Below are 6,000 nucleotides of genomic sequence, written 5' to 3' on the forward strand. Positions count from 1 at the left end.
TTATGACCTAAGATGTTGAGTCCCATAGTGCTCAGAGCCATTTGAACCATTTTTGATGCGTGGTGGGGGGTACTTCTAGTGCAACTGATCCCCCTTTCCTGCTCCAATCGCGAATGGCGCGTCGGAATAATTATTGTCGGTAGACCTCCGTATTAGCTCTAATTTCTCGAATTTTCTCATCGTGGCCTCCTTACAAGAACTAACATATCTGGCCTTATTTTCGTGGTCCTTATGCCAGATCTACTTTGTCGGAAGTAGAACTGTTCGGCAGTTTGTTTCAAATGCCGGTTCTCTAAATTTCCTCAATAGTGCCTCGCTAAATGAGCGTCGCCTTCCCTCCAGAGATTCCCTTTGATTCCACGAAGCATCTCCATACGTGCTGACCGAACAAATCTAACTGCACCCCTCTGATTTCCTTCGATGTCTTGCTATAATCCGATGTGGTGGGGATCCCAAACACTCGAGTAGTGATCAATAATAGGTCGCACTAGCGTTCTATACGTCGTCTCCTTTATAGATAAGCTACACTTTCCCAAAATTCTCCAACTAAATTTGCCTTCCTACTACCAACCTGACTTGCTTATTCCACTTCATTTCACTTTCAAGTGTTACACCTAAATATACAAAATCCATGTGACTGCGTCAAGCAGCACCATAGTGATGCTGTATTTGAGCGTTACAGGATTGTTTTTCTTCTCACTCGCATTAACTTACATTTTTCTTTAAAAAGGAAAAGGAACCCAGCAATCAGTCGCAAGTACAGTTCGCACTTCCATTGTAGATCCGGACTTCAGACACTGAAGAGCCATGCTCTGCGCGCTCATATGGAGCCACATAGACCCGTCAAGTCTCCGACAACACATGTTGAGTTAGAATCTGGACGTATACGCCTTAAAGTCGTACAGTAACGTCCGCTGTCAAAAGCATGACGTGCCCATGCGACTCGCCGCAAAAGTACCGAAGACAGCGTTTCGATAGCTGATATCGAGATCCGCAACAAAAACACAGACTGAACCCGCGGCCGACCACCGTACTCACTTTCTTCTTTTAAAGATACTACAGTAGCTGTATACAACTGTTCCGATGGAATCGAACTTGGCTACATTTGTTTACATTCGCAGCAAACTGCCACTCATCGCACCAACTACACTACAGTAAATGAAACCAACATCAAGATAACGAAGAGCGAAAAGATTCAACGTTGCCAGATTAAACGTAAACAACAGCTTTACACAAAAAAACGTAAAATTTCGGTTGCATGAAAAAGCACATAAATTTGTCGGTTCTAGAGTCAACTGAATTTATCGGAATTTGATGGTTCAAATGGCTCTGAGCACTATGGGACTTAACTTCAGAGGTCATCAGTCCCCTAGAACTCAGAACTACTTAAACCTAACTAACCTAAGGACATCACAAACAGCCATGCCCGAGGCAGGATTCGAACCTTCGACCGTAGCGGTCGCGCGGTTCCAGACTATAGCGCCTAGAACCGCTCGGCCACACAGGCCGGCAGGTTGGAACTTCAGTAGTGGCAACTACTTACTTGAAACTTACAGAAAAAGTTTTATTATCCCTCAATGCAGTCAGCAGCATTGTCTATAAGCCAGTTTCCAGCGATGTGGAAGTCCTAGGTACCGTTGCAGCGCCATTTGTGTTGGTAGTTCGAGAGGAACGGTCTATTGACCGACGTAATATTTCTCAAGCGAATACTATGAAGTGCTTTCTTCAATTTAGGAATCAAGTTGAAGTCACAACAGATTACGTCCTGTAAGTGTGGTGAATGGTGCAGCACTTCCCAGGCCCATCGATCGGACAAACTTGGGCCATATGCAGCTAAGCACTGTCCTGCAAAATGATGAGCGGGTCCTGCAGGAAGTGTCGCCTCCTCTTTCTCTAAGCTGTTCATTTTTGGGACACACCCTGCGACTGCCTTAGAGCAAAAGGGGGGCGACAACTTCTGCAGGGCCCTCCCATCATTTTGCAGGACAAAATTAGGGTGCTTATGGCGCAAGCTGTGACTGATTTATTCGATCGATGGGGCTGGAAAGTGCTATACCACCTACCGTACTGTCCGCAGTTCGTGGTCGTGCGGTAGCGTTCTCGCTTCCCGCGCCCGGGTTCCCGGGTTCGATTCCCGGCGGGGTCAGGGGTTTTCTCTGCCTCGTGATGACTGGGTGTTGTGTGCTGTCCTTAGGTTAGTTAGGTTTAAGAAGTTCTAAGTTCTAGGGTACTGATGACCATAGATGTTAAGTCCCATAGTGCTCAGAGCCATTTGAACCAACCTATCGTACTCCCTCGACTTAAGCCCTCGTCACTTCAACTCCATTACTAAGATGAAGCAAGCACTTCATAGCATTCGCTTCAGAACTGTTACATAGATTCCTCGGCCGATGGAACAAACAACTGGCGCTGCTAAGGGCATCCTACGATTTCCGCATCACTGGCAACGGGTAATATACAATGCTGGTGACTACCTTGAAGGACATAAAAACTCTGAAACGTGTATCTATTTTGTATAACCTGTGAATAAATAGCTACTACTACTTAAGTTCGAAACCTCGTACTCCTCACACAATTCGAGTCTCAATTATGAAGCAAATACGAGACCGAATTTACAGTTAGTAGGATAAATTTAGTTGTAAACATGATACATGTGTATTCGTTTTCCCATAATGAAGGCACAACCTTCTGTGTGTTGCAGCGCAGATACTCCATTTCATCCCAAACTCGTTTCACTTTTATTTAAAAAAAGAGTATCAAGCATGACCGCGCGGGTTTTTACTTTTTTTGTGGTGGCTCGGGTTCTGTCGTTGGCAGAGCCGGTTGAAAATCGCAGGTGCAGTGAATTTTCTCTCAGTTTATTTTATTCTTTTTCATTTATGGCCTCACAGATTTCATGTGCACTGTACCTAAAAAGACTTTGTATAACTGGTCTTCCTATTAGCTCCTTTGTTTCTGACGTTATAGTTTTTGCTGTCTGATCTCTTAAAATAAAAGCAGGTAGACGTTGTATATTGCACCACTTAAAAAATCAATTTTGGTTACTTTAAAAGCGAGAGCTTTATGTGTAACTGCTGTGGGAAACGGCCAGTCAATGAAATAGCATATGCTTAAAACAAATGTACATGTGAAACACATTAAAGAAATAAGAGCATAAGCTTCCATGGTCAGTGTTAATTTGAACAAAACCCTCGTTATAATGTATTTTGTCGTATAGACACTCTCCACGGAACTGTTGTTTTCAATAACGATAAACTACGAGTATACAGACTCCGTGAATCGTCAGTAATTTTCCACGCTGTTATTTTTCTCTCATCGCTAGTTATGGTCGCCGTTTTGGCCCAGGGAATAGAAGAGGTGTGAAGTCAAATAGCTAATGATATTGGACATCAAGGGTGTATTCATGGCATTTCATTATGTCAAATCTTCCTTGAAACATGTGAGCCTAGCCGACCAATGTTTATAGTAATTAAAATTTACAACTGTCATCTGAACAGAGAGATTCGGCTTATCTTGTGATCTATTTCTGCTTACAAATTGGTGACATCAATTATTTTTAAAGAGTCGTAATACAGTGGCTAATAATTGGTTTTAAATATTTACATACACTGACGGAAAAAATTGCAGCACCGAGAAGAAGTTGTGTGACGTAAATGAAACTTGGTAGGCCTTTTTCTACACCTGAAAGATGATGTCTATTAAGATTTCGCACAAGTGACATAAGAGTGGGGAGCTAGTAGAGCCAAATCAGGATGCAAATCAGGTTTACTTTAAATACACGCTTTAACAGTCATGAGCATTCTTGTATGTCCATCCCTTTGACTGAAGGTCTTAGGGCCCATGGCCGTTCAATATTGTCAGAAAATGAAAGCCGACAGCTTCGGCGATTCAATGCACCATCTTCAGGACTCCGTACACAAAGCGTATTGATAGCATTATTAACTTAGCAATCATGAAACACACAGACAGATTAAAAACAGAATGAAAATCATGGACAAGAACCTACAAGTGAATTTCCATTAAGCATTAAGAAGAACGAAAAGTTACATACATTGTCACATACCTAAAGTACGACGTAACAAATTTCCACTCTATACATTGTATAATTATATTATTTATTAATAACTTCATTAAATATTCCACGATTTTTATTGGCCAGTCGGACATACATTGTCTGCACAACCCTGAAATAACCTACTGAAAGACAAAATAACTAAAGAAGATGAGAAATGTATGAAGGATATAACACCCCAGAAACACGTAAAGAGAAGAAACATGACCTATGTGTAGTGTCAAGGTATAAAATGCTAAATTGTACACAGCTGAGGGCCACACTTACGTCATATACATAAAATGAGTGTCCCACACGTGTCAGAGGACCAAATACAGGATTCACCTCAGATCATAACATATGTAGAACATACGAAAAATCCCCACAAGTTACCGTTCATGATGAACAACATTCATGTGCGAACTCATGCATATATCCTGTACTGCCATGACACAATCACACACAAGGGCACTAAGTCAACTGTGAGGATACAGTGAAACACAAACGATGATTCAACAATATGTATACATGACATATTAGAAAAGCTTTCTGATTAGCGAACCATTCAAAATATACTCATGTGTATTAAACATAAGTGAACACAAAGAAATAAAATGAGATCTAAAGTCATACATAGTTATGAATAAATATAGTGAAACCAGTAGACACCTAGGTGATCAGATACCCCAAACAAAGTCCAGTAACAATTGTATCATGAAACAACCAAGTACCAATTAGAATGGGTTAGAGGCAAGTACCTAGCCAATGCTATAACCGTCATGAAAAAGCGGAACCGTGACTTGCAATAGGTAGTGGGCGGAAGGACGGATGAAGAAGGGAGAAATAAAGAGAGTTATCGTAACCATACAGGCACAAGACAGATTGTAATAGACACCCGACAACATACAATTACATATGATGTACCATTAATATGAGAGCAAGCAGACACCCAAATAATTACGACGCTTTATCAAGAAAGCATACGTCACTACCAAAAAGCCCTCCCCACTCATATGACAAATGCGCACAAAAACACCGAGAACACTGAGGGACTCATCGTAGTTGATGCTTAAGCGATTAACACGATCCGTATATACCTGCATCAGTGGCCAGAATAGCAGGTTTACACAGACTATCTACAGAACGACATAAAAACAATGACTACCAGAAGGTACAAATCACTACCATTAAATGAATGACAGAAGTACCTAAGTTACTTTGGTGTCAGCACTCCAGCCATCAACTGCCAAATGACTGGCACTGGAGGAACATTCAAGATATAACGTTCAAAGATATGTGTGAGTGAATACTCAAAGAAGTCGATCGACATCAAAACTGAGTATCTCACAATCGATTTCAGTAATCTAAAACCAAAGCCATGTACAAGGAATATCGTAACTGAAATATTTAGGTAAGAGGACCAATAACGGGGTGTAGTCAAATAAATATTATACAGTAGCAAGTGGAAATTAGTAACGGTTCACATGAAAACCATGTGGGTCAAGACATCGAGATTACAGTCTGTCTGTACAATATTAGTAACGATGTGTACTGATTACAGTATCAAGATAATTCTATCATACAAGGTACAAACTATGGTCCATGTGCATAAGAAATGACTAAAACAGTCAAAAGACCAGTTTGTTCTTCGACTCAGTTTGTTCGTTCGACAAAAAATTAGGTTCTTCATGGAAATGGATAAAAATTTCCAGCTCTTCTATTATGTCTATTGTACCTCCTTTATTCATGAAGTACAAAATTTTTAGATTCTCATCTATACCTACAACAGTATGTTTCGTTGACTCACTAACAGCATTTTTTACTTGTTTAACAAACTGTTTAGTGGAATCATGGTTTAATTGTGAAATCCTATAATTTTCAAAAAACTCTTTAATCTTACCAATATATTCAGCGATACTTAACATTACCAGGGTATCAGCTTTCACAAT

The sequence above is a fragment of the Schistocerca cancellata genome, chromosome 8 (genome assembly GCF_023864275.1).
Source record: "Schistocerca cancellata isolate TAMUIC-IGC-003103 chromosome 8, iqSchCanc2.1, whole genome shotgun sequence".
Classification (NCBI taxonomy): domain Eukaryota; kingdom Metazoa; phylum Arthropoda; class Insecta; order Orthoptera; family Acrididae; genus Schistocerca; species Schistocerca cancellata.